The following is a 13,468-nucleotide window of genomic DNA, read 5'->3' on the forward strand; positions in this document are numbered from 1 at the left end:
GTTCTTAGCACAGCAGAATTCGTTCTTGACGTCTTTCATGCTACCAACCAACTCTGCCGTGCCACAGAAGAACGCCGTATGAGCACTCAGTCGTTGCCATATTTCCTTCATTAGAACCTGACTTTACTGGGAAAATCGTGATTTGTTTTCTTTAATTTTTTCAGACAATTTTGTTCGCAATTACGTCTAAAATACCTGAAAATTTCGAGGACAAATATGCCCAATCGCTCTCAAAAATACACGCTTTATCCGAGGTAATTTGGCAACTCTCGAGTGTTCATACAGCGTTCTTCCTAAGCACGGCAGAACTGACAAGCAGACCCCTTGCCCCACAAAGTTCTTCGTACCTTTTCTCTAGACACTGGACATCGAGGGCCGACCCTTTAATCTACGCACCTACGCCCAACAAACAAATCACGCTGCTGTTCATGCGTTGTCAAAAGTGCTTTCCTAGCAATGGAATGTCCCAGGGAAGTTCTTTTTTCTGGGAACGAGAAAGTTCGAAAGTTCCCTTGCACTACATTCCTGCTCAAAGCATTGTGGTGGAAGTTCGGGTCTACCGACCATCATGAACCACAACCTGTCAGCTGCATTGTCATTCCTCTAACCGCACTCCTTCCGGGAAACGCATTAGCCCTTCCTCCAAGAGCCTCGTAATGTGCACGGAACTTGTGTCCTAGGCGAAAGAGGTCAAGTCTGCCGCGAGCTGCTGTCCACTCCATGTAACACGGGTTATGCGCCGGCGAACGTAATCTACGCCTAATAAGCGCGAAATAATTACTTGGGAACGGTGCTGTGGCTTCGAGATTTCATTCATTGTCAGCTCAGGCGCAAGTGTCGTTGCCAAACCGCGTTGGAAAATATGCAAAATTGTCGTACTCATTAAAGCATCGTGGATGTTGAGGGTGTCCACAAGTCCGGAATTTCCGGGAAGTCCGGAAATAGTACTGACTTCTATAGGGCGGTCCGGAAGTACTGAAAAAGTGCAGAAATTCCGCAAGAAGGTCCGGAATGTTTCCATTTTTTTTTTTGTAATTTTGTCGCGATTTGAGCGAGAAATTCAAATTTTGGAAATTTTTCGAATTCCGTCAAATGGAGGTACTGATAAAGTACTGCATTTTTTTGTTGAGGAGGTGCTGAATTTCTTGGGAATGTACTGAAAAAGTACCGTTAAAGTTCTGATTTTTAGCCAGCTTGTTTTAATAGACACCCTGCTGTCCTTACACTATGGAAAAAATAACACATTGGATCTAGAGTCCAGACTCTTAAAAACATCGACAAGAAAAAATACTCTTGATTCAATCAGATTTAAGCTTAAATCAAGAACCAAGCCTCTTAATTGAGCGGATTTCCTTTTGATTAAAGCTCAAATCTGTTTGAATCAAGAGTCCTTTTTCTTGTCAATGTTTTCAAGAGTCTGGACTCTAGATCCAATGTGGTTTTTTTTCCCAGTGTATCCAACGAATAGTTAGGTTAACGCCAGGCGCGAGCTCTTGTAAGGTTGGTCAACCCTGAAATCGCAGTTGCACGATGATCGAAAAATGAGGTATTCCTTTACTTAAACAGAGAATAGTCGATTCTTTTTTTCGGCAAAGTCATTCAACTATGTGTGCATCGCGCCCAGACAATGCCAACGCGCCGCATGATAAGATACGGGCGGAATAAAATGGGGAGAGAGCAAACAAACGGGGAAACGTCCAACTCGGTGGCGAGCGTGTTTTGCGATGTATCGATTATCCGCCATTGAAACCTATGGAAAAGGATCGATAGACAGGGTGTCTGCAACGAACACCTTGATAATCGATTCTGCACCACAGCTACAATCGGTGAAATATCGATAATCGACCATTCACGCATCGCCACTGATGGGGAAACGTCCAACTATCCACCGAGATACCCCCATTAATGGATTAAAGCTCTACATTTAAGTGAGCCCGTATTATCTGTGGAAAAGGTAACATGTGACCACTCACAGATGAGACCTGCAATCTATTCGGATGCAACGAAACTGCCTCAAAACTTGTCCGGAGAGTATCGTTTTTTCCGACACAAAAAAAGAAAAAGAACAAGAAAACTCAAGTATAGGCGGATCTAGACACTTCGACTGAGGGCGCGTGAAAGGGGTCTGGGGGTTTTCCCAGAAAATTTTCGAAATTTAATGGCTTCCACTGGGCAATTTAAGTAAATTTTGCATGATTAATCACCAAATACACGCGTTCATCCTTCTTCTTTCCTCCGTCCCTCCCTTTTTTCTTTCTTTCTTTTTTCTTTCTCCTTTTTTCGGGCGAAGGGGGGGGGTGTTGCAACCCCCCTTAGATCCGTCTATAAGCTCAACCTTCCTAACATATTCTATTTTAGTTGAGGAAACCCATATTTTCCTCACTCGAAAATTTCTACACGATTTTCGTCGAATCCTCTAAAAAACCCTATTAAAAAAATAATTTTAAGATCCTGAAACTAGAAGAATAATTAGTTTCCTCGTAAAAAAAATAAATAATGAGAAACATCGTGATACTGGCGACGATTCTAAAGTATTGCCGGAATCAAATTAGAAGTATTTTAAGTTCATCAGAAGCTATAATTCTTTTAGTATAACATCGACAGCCTTCGAGTCAGTAGGTATACCTACCAGTGGCGTGGCGTGACTATATCCGGTAGGCGTTCGGTAGGAGTGTAACTTTAGGACGGGGGGGGGGGGGGGGCTCAGAAAGGTTCACTCCCCTTTCTTAAAGGGGGGTTCGGAGGGCCTCCCCGGAATTTTTTAAAAAATGAAGCGCAAGAACACGATTTTAACCCTTTCTGGTGAAAATTGTGCCGGTAAATTGTCATTGAAATTTTGTTCTTTTTACTGATCGTTTTCCTGTAATTTATTTTGTTAAATGATAACGTATTTTCGCAACACGCACCTGCAGAGAGAGGTGGAAGAGGGAGACTGGGAAACTGGGAGATGCGGCCCGCAGGCGCAGGGGGGGGGGGGGGGGGGAAGCGGAGAGCGAATTGCGGCATAGAGGAAATTCGGCGGTTTGCAAACCCCTGCGGACCACTGCTATAGGAAACAGCTGGACTGATAAGCGGCTCTCCTCTCTCGTTCTTTTCCCCTCCCTTTTCTCTTTGCTGTGTTCCCTCCGCGAGCGCGGTCCGCACTCGTCTCCGAACCCAATGCTCACGCTCCGCTCTGCGCCGCGCGCATGTGCCTCTCCTCTCTCGTGTACCCTTTGCCCCCTCATCATTGCACCAGGTTCTCTTCCTCACCGTACGCGTACGCAGATCATCCAGGTTCGGTAGCCGATGCGGACCACGCGTCACAGGATTTTCTCTCTCCGCCGCGCCACATGCCGATGTCGGAAGCCAAGCGCCGATACTTATTTGGGATCTACTATTCTGTATTCTGTATTGCTTCCTACATTCTTAGCCATAATTTATTAATTGTTTCAAAATATTTTAGGGTGTTCGGCGAACACTGCGAACCTATGGACGCCACGCCACTGTACCTAACGTAGATATGAGAACTGAGATTTTTGGTCTACACTATCAAAAATCTCGGAGTGTAATCCGAAGTGTGCACTGAGCCGATTCTTCCTCCAAAACCCAAGTGATCACACAGAGATCGCTAATTAATTGTTATTATGCACCCCACCCCCTCGAAGGCCATACCTGCATTAATTTTCTCTAAGCGCTATATAGGTAAAAGCTCTAAGATCTCTGTGAAAAACGTTGTTATAGTTGATGCTAAACAAACAATGATCGCCTAGTTTATCGAATTATCTCAGTAGAATACTCACCCCTCTCTCCAAATGCTCGACGTGTCATCCCCAAAAATTTTGAATGTAGGTAACTCTACCTCCGTTTATGAGAATTGACCAGTCGACGAAATCAAGTGTTATCATTACATCACACTGAACTCGCCGTTTGTTTGCTCTCCCTTTTGGCTCAATAACCGTTTCGATAACTGAACGAATAGTTCCGATGTCTCTGCTGGACACATACAATTTTATTTTTAACATCGATCTGTCGAATCATCCTTCTCTTCGCGTTTATCTACGTTTATTTCTGTCTGGTTCTTGAAACTAACCGTTATCATCTTATTAACTTCGCAAGTTCAATTCAGGGTCAATTGTCGTTGTATCAGAGGGCCAGCGGCTTTTGAGTGGTATTTTCCGCTATGCGCTTCCGATCTTATCCTTTTTTTTTTATTTTAATTAACATTTTTTATGTCTGTGGTTGATTCCTGTTGGTTCTCCCTCGTAGTCATTATTCAATTATTTATTTTGATATTTTTGCTCTGAGATAGTGATACTTCAAGCGTTTGAACGTACTAGTACTCAGGAGAGTACTACTTGAATAGATACTCGGGAGGTATAACTAAATTATTACTCTACAAACATCACACAATGGGTACTCAGCCGAGCTAAGGAAAAACGCCGTATAAACCTCCAGGCATTGCCAAATTTCATTTGCTAAAACACGAATTTCCTGGTAAACTTATGAATATTTTCTTTCCAATTTTTCAGATGATTTTACTTGCAGTTTCACCTAAAGTTCCTGAAAATTTCAAGGAAAAATATTTTTAACTTTTCTCAAAAATGAACATTTTATCGAAGGAAATTTGGCAACTCTCGAATATTCATACGGCGTTCTTCCTTAGCACGACAGTACTGTATTGGGACTGTTGCACTTAAGAGATCCAGATAAGTTGGTACAGGCTTTCAAAGCTTGAAATCGTCCGAAAATCACGAATATCACGTCAAAAAAGTCTAGAATCCACTTCATGATGAATCATCTTGAAGGTCCGTGTCACGCTCGCTTTCAAATTTCAAACGTCTTCGTTGTTAAATATTGAAAGAACTACATTTTTCAATCAGGAATTACAGCATTTTCGGTTCATCTGTAAAAATACATACGTGCGCGTAGGGATTTTAATGGTACATACGTTGTTTCTAAACTAAAGCTGGATATTGTAGCTCTTAATTGAAAAATGTTTGTAATCGGTCTTAATCGGAAGTTGGGAATGTTTGTATATCTAGATTAAGTTTCCTAACATCGCTGTCAGAAATCTGGTTGCCACGGACGACGAAAAAAGTGCCTGGACTATGTAGAACTGAGTATAGGTATGCATATGCGGTGTTCTTCGATAACAATCTTTTTTGACGTTCTCTATTTTACGAGATTTTACGGTAGCTCTTTGTTCAAAAATTCCTGTCATTCTTACGCACAATATCTTGTGTTACAACAGACCCAGTATCTGCAACAAACTTCCAGCTTTCTACAACGCTTCTTACTTCTAATTTTGGCTCCCGGTGTATCAGGAACGAGTCGTGGAGGTGTAGGAAGTGCGAATCACCTCTCGCTCTTTTTTAGCGCTCTCGCCTAGCAGTTCAAAATTTTCGACGCCGTGATTCAATTTTTTCGAGGTCATGAAAAATCGCATGACGTACGAGTGCAGTGCGTGCAGCTCCAACGCTCAAATTCGCTCACACAAGCATGATTGATGGCGCTCATCGCCATCATCAATGTAAGCGTCGCACAGTGGCTCGAGTCAGTAGGAGAATTCGGAAAAAATTTGGAAACTTTGAAAGCTTGCAACTCCGTCAAAACAATACTTTGAGATTTTAAAAATGGTTTCATTGGTTTCCTTGTAAAAGTTTCCTTGTATTTGCCCCCCTTAAAATGTATAATGTGACGAATTTAACATCAAAATTGCAGTTTTAGGCAAAAATTTCCAATTCAGCCTCTCTGATTGACTTGATCCACCGTGCGGCGATTCGCCATTGCCCCAACGAGGCAACGCAACTACATTCCGAGGTCGCAAAATTAACCCAAACGAGACAGTTTTTTACGAGATGACGAGAATGCAATTCAAGTTCAAAATTCCGCTGATTTGAACGTACAATCTGGAGGAAAATCAGTGAAATTTTAAGTCAGGAACCTCCGACATTTTTCTAGTAAAAATAAAATTAGTGGATTGAAATTTTGCTGAATTGATATTCAGTTACGTGCTTTCTTCTGGGAAATGACGAATTTTGCGTCTAAGTTTTTTGCATTTTTCATGCGAGAATCGTGCAAGTTTTGAGAAGCAAAATTATCTGAGAATTTGGAAGGAAAATATTCATACACATTCCTGAAAATTAGCGATTAGTCACAGGAAGTTTGGCAACGCCTGAAGGCTCACATGACGTTCTCCCTTACCCCGGCAATATTGATGATGACATTAAGAGAATCCGATTGAATGAACGCGTTCAGCGCGGTGGCAAAGTGTAAATCGATGATTATCGATATTTTCCCATTTGAAGCTGTCGTAAAGAATCGATTATTAGGTGTTCGTTGTGAACTCCCTGTTTATCGATGATTTTCCATAGGTTTAAAAGACTGATCAATCGATATATCGCAAAACACGCTACGCCGCACAGTGGATCGAATTTATTAGAGAGGTCGGACATGAACTTTTGGACTAAAACTGCAAACTTAGATGTTTATTTCGCCATATTTTATACCTTAAGGGGTGCCTATAGATGAAAATTTCACGAGAAAACATATGGAACCACTTTTAGAACCTCAAAGTCTTGTATAAACGGAGTTATAAGAGTGTTAAGTTTCCAAATTGTGTTCTACCTCTTCCATTGACTCGATCCATTATCGTGCGCCTCTGGGTCAGCGCTATTATGCCGGCCGCTGAATGAAGCAATAAGCACACCGTTGGCGACAGGGATCACAGTGATCCGGTTTGCGGTAGGTCGAACCAATAAGATGCGCCTCCTGGTTCTGATTTCGGGTCAACGAGCCCGCTAATTGAGCGTGGCGTCCGCAGCCCTATTTCCTGGTCCTCTTTGAATTGCATTCTGCATCCATGTTGCATTTCCGTTCTGAAACTACCGCGTACGAGGCTGCACTTCGACGCAAGTTAGCACAAGATCCGTTTAGGAATAGCATTGTTTTGTCTGTGCCGCCCCCCACTAGATCGAGTTAATGCTCAACATTGGAAAAAAAAAACACATTGGATCTGGAGTCCAGACTCTTGAAAATATTGACAAGAAAAAATGTTCTCGATTCAATCGGATTTTTGCTTGAATCAAAACGAAATCCGCTTAAATTAAGATGCTTAGTTCTTGATTTAAGCTAGATTCTGATTGAATTAAGAGTATTTTTTCTTGTCGATGTTTTTAAGAGTCTGGACTCTAGATCCTATGTGTTTTTTTTTCCAGTGAATGATGCCGTGCCAAGGAAGAGCGCCTCATGAACATTCGATCATTGCCTTTCCTTCGATAAAATGTTCATTTTTGAGGAAAGTTGTGATTATTTTTCCTTGACATTTTCAGGAACTTTCGGTGAAATTGCAAACAACATTATCTGAAAAATTGGAAGAAAAATATTCATATATTTACCAGGAAATTCGCGCTTTATCGAAGGGAATTTGGCAACGCCTGAAGGTTCATACTGCGCTTTCCTTAGCACGGCAGAATGCAAGAGGGCGCGTCGGACAAGATTTGGAAACTTTAAAAGCTCATAACTTCGTTCATACAGCAATTTGAGATGATAAAAGTGGTTCCGTTGGTTTCCCCGAAAAATTTCCCTCAATAAACACCCTTTAAAATGTAAAATGTGACCTCTTTTACCCACAAGCCTAAATAGATGTAGAGAAGTTGTGGATTTTTTTATTTTGATTTTTTTTGTTATCAATTTCTGTATTCCGCACACAACATGATAAGACGTTCCCCGGTTAACTGTGGATGGTAATGAATATGCTGTGTCCTTCATATGCACGTCGAAATAATCAGATCAGTCGCCAGGCTAGCTTCGCGCACATTTCCGGACATTTGGTGTAGTTTTGCTTTATCATGTCTCTCCAAGAGAAAAGTGAAGACAAATTAACCGCGATTTTTGCCACAGTATTTTGCATAAATATTAAAATTTTTCAACGAGCAAGCTCTTGATCTCTGTCTGCAGCAAGCACAGAAAAAATGGTACTCAGGTCATTTAAGAAACAGTATATCGACATTGTCAGTCCGCGATCACGTATCTCTGCTTGCAACGTCGCAGACTTCCTGTCATATTTCATTTTTTAAACGGGAAACTACTCTACAGCAATTATTTATAACTGCCGTGATTTTTCTTCGCTGTGCGAAGAAAGTTCTACAAAAACCTCAAGGAATGATGTCAATTAGTACTTCTTTAAAAAATGATGTAGAGGCGGAGATTTTCAAACACAATTTTTCCATAGGATCTCAGTCCTCAATACTGCCGTGCTAAGGAAGAACGCCGTATGAACATTCGAGAGTTGTCAAATTTCCTTCGATCAAATTTTTGTTTTTGAGAAAAATTATGAATATTTTTCCTTGAAATTTTCAGACCTTTTAGATCTAGTTGGAAACCAAATTATTTGAGAAATTAGTAGACAAACGATCAAAACTTTTCCTGAAAATTAGTGATTTGCCAGGGGAAATTTGGCAACGCCTGAAGGCTCATACGGCGTCTTTCCTGAGCACGGCAGAATAGACATAGGTACCCAACTAACGTATCCATCAGGAAAATTTTCCTCCATGAGCTTTCGTGCAAGCTTTCCATCGCGTTACAAGTGCTTGCCAAGCCCCTCCACACAATTTTAAAGAGAAAACCATTGAGCGTTTCTACTGAAAATTTTACGAAGTTCTCTCTTGACTGCATCTACAAATTAGTATGATTTTGAACAAAAACTGCACAGTGATATTCTCGTGAAAAATAAATTGTTTCAGTCAATTTTGCAACCTTGGAATGGAATTACGCTCTTTCGTCTGAAAAACGACGATTTGTCCACAAGATCATCACTAAATAATAGATGTAGGCACCCAATTTATTCACCGGGAAAATTTCCCCTCAAAACATATACATTTCTATTCGTTTCAAAATTCTCACTCGAAAATCGTAGTTTAAAGAGAAAACCATTGAGCGTTTCTAACTGAAAATTTTACGAAGTTTTCCCTGGTAAAAATTGGCAGTAGAATCTGTGTTCCAAAATACCATAGACCTACAGCCGGCTGTAAGATTTCCAATAGCTTCTATAGCCGGCAACACAATTTCTTATAACCTTTTATAGCCGATGGCGATTAAGCAACAGCCTGAAGATAAAGTGTATGCTAAACGTTACTACTTACGGATGCTAGGACTCACTGAGTTTTTGGACTACCGCTCTCTTTTTGGGCCGTAGTATCTTGATTTATTTGGCAAGAAAAGCTCCGTACTTTTGAAGGATGCCTGCCATTCCTAATATGTTAGAGCGCCTTCAATTTCGTATGAAACTGTGCAATACCTCTGGTGTGAAATAGTTTCTTCAAGCGCCGTGGCACGCTGCGGTGCGGCAGGTGGGCAGCCAGCGCGGAACACGCATTGGCGCCTACAAACCTAAAAGGGATACTTCACGCGTTGCGCAATGCGTGAAGTATCCCTGTTAGGTTTGTAGGCGCCAGTGCGCCGTCGCCGCTCCGCTTTGTGTTCGGCTCTAATATTTAATCTCGTGGAGTCAGCGTTGTTCAACTCATGACTTTGAAATGTTTGCACACTCTGTATGGATTATTCTCATTTTAATTGATGAAAAAAAAAATTCTGTGCGTTTTGTAAATATTAAGGTGAGTCCGTACAAGCTTAAGGATTTACAAAGCACACGAATTTCTACATAATTTCTTATAGCCTTTTATAGCCGATGGCGAAAAAGCAACAGCCAGGCGATGAACTGTAAAGCCCGGCGATTGGAACTATAGCCCGGCTGTATAGTTTTTCATCGCTTCGTTAAGCCCGGCCGTATGATTTTTTCCACTTTCTACAGCCAACTTTATGATTTTCTATCGCCTTCTTCAGTTGGCCATAAGAACTCCCATGGTATTTTGAAACGCAGCTCCTATCGTCAATTTTTACCAGGGTTCTCTCGACTACATCTACAAATGAGTATAATTATTTTGAACAAAAACTGCACAGTGATATTCTCGTTAATACTTAAATTGTTTCAGTCAATTTTGCAACCTCTAAATCGAGTTACGCTCTTTCGTCTGAAAAACGACAATTTGTCTACATGATCATCAGTAGATAATAGATATTGACACCCAATTTATTCACCGGAAAATTTCCCCTCGTACAGAAAAAATTAAATTGCTAAAAAAATTGACTGCATTATTTCTACGTAGAATTCACAACAAAAAAATGCTAACCACAATTGTAAGCTAATTTAACCACGGGGGTGGTTGAAGCAGCATTTTTTTGTCGTAAAATCTACATTGAAACAGTGCAGTCCCTTTTTTTAGCAATTGAATCGTTAAATCAGCAATTTAATTTTTTCCGTGCGAAAATTGGCTCTCGTGCAAGTTTTGGTGTAACGAGAGCTCGCCAAGCCCCCTTTAACGGGCCCCTGCCGAAAGTTCTGCTCCGTTCCCGGAGTAGGTTTTCGGCGGAGCCCGCAGCGGCATCACTGTTTGTTTACTTTGGATTGAAGTCCAGGAGAAGGCTGGCAAGTGAGCATCCGCATCGTAATATCCCTCTCTCTCTTGTTTTCTTCCTGTCGGGTTCTGGATCCGCTGTCCCTGTCCCTCGACGTGGAATCAACTTGTGGGAGTTGCAGCGAGCGGCTTTTAATCGACTCAAATTGCCCAATTAGGATCCTCCAGACTTGCGTCCTTATAGCCACCGCTTTCGTTTTTGTCCATAGGTACTTAACTAGGTTCTCGCGTGTTAAATAATTAAACGCTCTTGAAATTTGGGTGCAATTTCAAAATTTTGAACTTTTCCTAATGACCATATATGTGCGCCTTATCAAAGTGATTGTATAGTTTTGTTTTGTTTTTTTTAAAACGTTTTTTGGGTCCTCATTGTCACCGCTTTTATTTTTGTCCATAGGTACCTACCTACTACAGTAATTTTATAATTTTTTAAAATTTATTTTAAATGTTTTTCGGGTCCTTATCGCCCCCGCTTTCGTTTTTGTCAATAGGTACTTAACTATCATAGTGTGGTTTTTTTTTGGTTTTTTTTTTTACATTTTCTTATCGTTTTTTTAAGTCAAGATCAGTAACGTGACAAGCTTTGAAATACAAAGGTTGATCTGCCGTTTAAACCTGCGGAAAAGGATCGATGGCGTTTTCGAGGGCTCTTCTTCAAGAGGAGCTCGTAGGGAGAAAAATTAAAAGTAGCTTTCGATAGTTCCGCCGCTAACTACCTCTCTTGCATTCAATGATTTTTGAAAGGAAGCTCATTTAGATTCCTCATTACGTTCTCTGTTCGGAAGATGACATCAACTAGTCAACTCTCGACCGGTTCTGAGGTTATTATGAAAATGATCCCATCGAATTGTGTAACTCTCGAGTGAGTTCGGAGCGCATGGATTAGGTACTGTTAAACAATTAAGTTCCCTCTCTGTTGAAGTATACCCATTTTGAAGTATTTTAGGATTTGGGAGTGGTGCCTAATTTGCCCTCATAAATCGTTATGCTGCAACAGTAATATCTAGAAGCGAGCCAAGTGAAGCATCCTCTTTTGGCGTTAACTGAAGCCTCGTCATTTTTAGTGCGCAAGTAGGATAATTTTTGAAGCACTCATATTGATACTCGCATTTTAAGGGTGTGAAAGTCCCATTCCATCGCAGGAACATTTTTTTCTTCTTTTTTTTTAAAAAATTATTTGCTAGTAAAAAAAAGTAAGTGCATTTGCGTGTTTTTTTCTCCCCATAACATTGATCAAAATTAAACCACATCACTCCGGAAAGGAATATTTTTGATAATCGAGGATGGAGAGCTATTCTGCCGTGCTAAGGAAAAACGCCGTATGAACCTTCAGGCGTTGCCAAATTTCCTTTGATAAAACGAGAATTTCCTGGTAAACTTATGAATGTTTTCCTCCCAATTTTGCAGATAATTTTGTTCGCCATTTCACTCGAAGATTATGAAAATTTAAAGGTAAAATATTCATAACTATCTTGAAAAATGAACTTTTTATTGAAGAAAGTTTGGCAACTCTCGAATGTTCATACGGCGTTTTTCCTTAGCTCGGCAGAATACTACCGTGCTAAGGAAAAAACGCCGTGTGAACCTTCAGGCGTTGCCAAATTGCCCTCGATAAAACACGAATTTCTTGGTAAACTTGTTAAGGTGATTCGTCAAGCTCAAGTGACGTGGTCGAACTGGCATGCGATATATCGCATCTTTTAGGTCAAAAATCTCGACAGATTTTGAATTTTCAGCAAAAAAAAGGACGACAGCCTCTGCGCATGAGCCTACAGAATCATGCTAAACCCACAAATCGGCAAAATTCAGAGAAATGAAAGTAGGATAGTGTTTGGAAAAAAACCTCGCATTCGATACAGAAATCGATAGCTGAATCGAATGCGAGGTTTTTTTCCAAACACTATCCTGCTTTCATTTCTCTGAATTTTGCCGATTTGTGGGTTTAGCATGATTCTGTAGGCTCATGCGCAGGGGCTGTCGTCCTTTTTTTTGCTGAAAATTCAAAATCTGTCGAGATTTTTGACCTAAAAGATGCGATATATCGCATGCCAGTTCGACCACGTCACTTGAGCTTGACGAATCACCTTAATATTTTTCTTCCAATTTTTCAGATAATTTTGCTCGCAATTCCGTTGAAAAGTTCCGAAAATGTCAAGAGGAAATATTCATAACTTTCCTTTGAAAAATAAACGTTTTATCGAAGGAAATTTGGCAACTCTCGAATGTTCTTACGGCGTTTTTCCTTAGCAAGGTAGTATTGCAGTCGCCTGGAGGCATGCCAGCGCCGCGCCGCCGCAGCCCGCGAAGGTCGCTGCAGCTGAGTTGCATCGTTGCATCTGACCGTCGCGGCGCCATTGGCCGGCGTGCAACAGGCGACGCGGAGAGGAGCGTGGAAATGCAAGGCGTGGGTAGACCTGCAAGTGCACCGGTCGAGTCGGATCGGCTTAGTTTGCGCAACACCCCGCTCGGATTTCCAGCCTCGGTGAGCTTATTGTATTGGAAGCCAAAGCATCGTAACAAAGAACGACGAGAAATCCCGGGATCACCCGATCAATCAAAGTCATTGTTCCCTAGCGAGTTGATTATAGAAATTGATGGACATAGCGATAGACAAGGAAGACAAATCAAAAGCAAATCGATCCTGTTGGTGGAGGCGAGTGGTTGCAATGGACATACACTAGAAAAAAAAAACACATTGGATCTAGAGTCCAGACTCTGAACTACATCGACAAGAAAAATACTCTTGATTCAATCAGATTTAAGCTTAAATCAAGAACCAAGCCTCTTAATTTGAGCGGATTTCCTTTTGATTTAAGATTGAATCTGATTGAATCAAGAGTCCTTTTTCTTGTCAATGTTTTCAAGAGTCTGGACTCTAGATCCAATGTGTTTTTTTTTTTTTCCCCAGTGGGGAAAATTAGTTATATCACCTTCATTTGCTTTCTAGAATGGGCTTGAGATTTCGAGCAACAAATTTTGCTTGAAAACTTTTTTCAATTATGCCTTCTTAA

At 41.0% G+C, this 13,468-nt stretch overlaps 1 protein-coding gene across 1 annotated transcript in view; it reads left to right on the forward strand.

The window, feature by feature from the left end:
- Window positions 1-13,468, forward strand: part of RhoGAP15B (RhoGAP_ARAP and RA_ARAPs domain-containing protein RhoGAP15B) — an 85,095-nt gene that overhangs the window by 4,930 nt on the left and 66,697 nt on the right. The gene's annotated exons all lie outside the window — the stretch shown is intronic.

Source organism: Bemisia tabaci, chromosome 10, assembly GCF_918797505.1.
Source record: "Bemisia tabaci chromosome 10, PGI_BMITA_v3".
Classification (NCBI taxonomy): Eukaryota; Metazoa; Arthropoda; class Insecta; order Hemiptera; family Aleyrodidae; genus Bemisia; species Bemisia tabaci.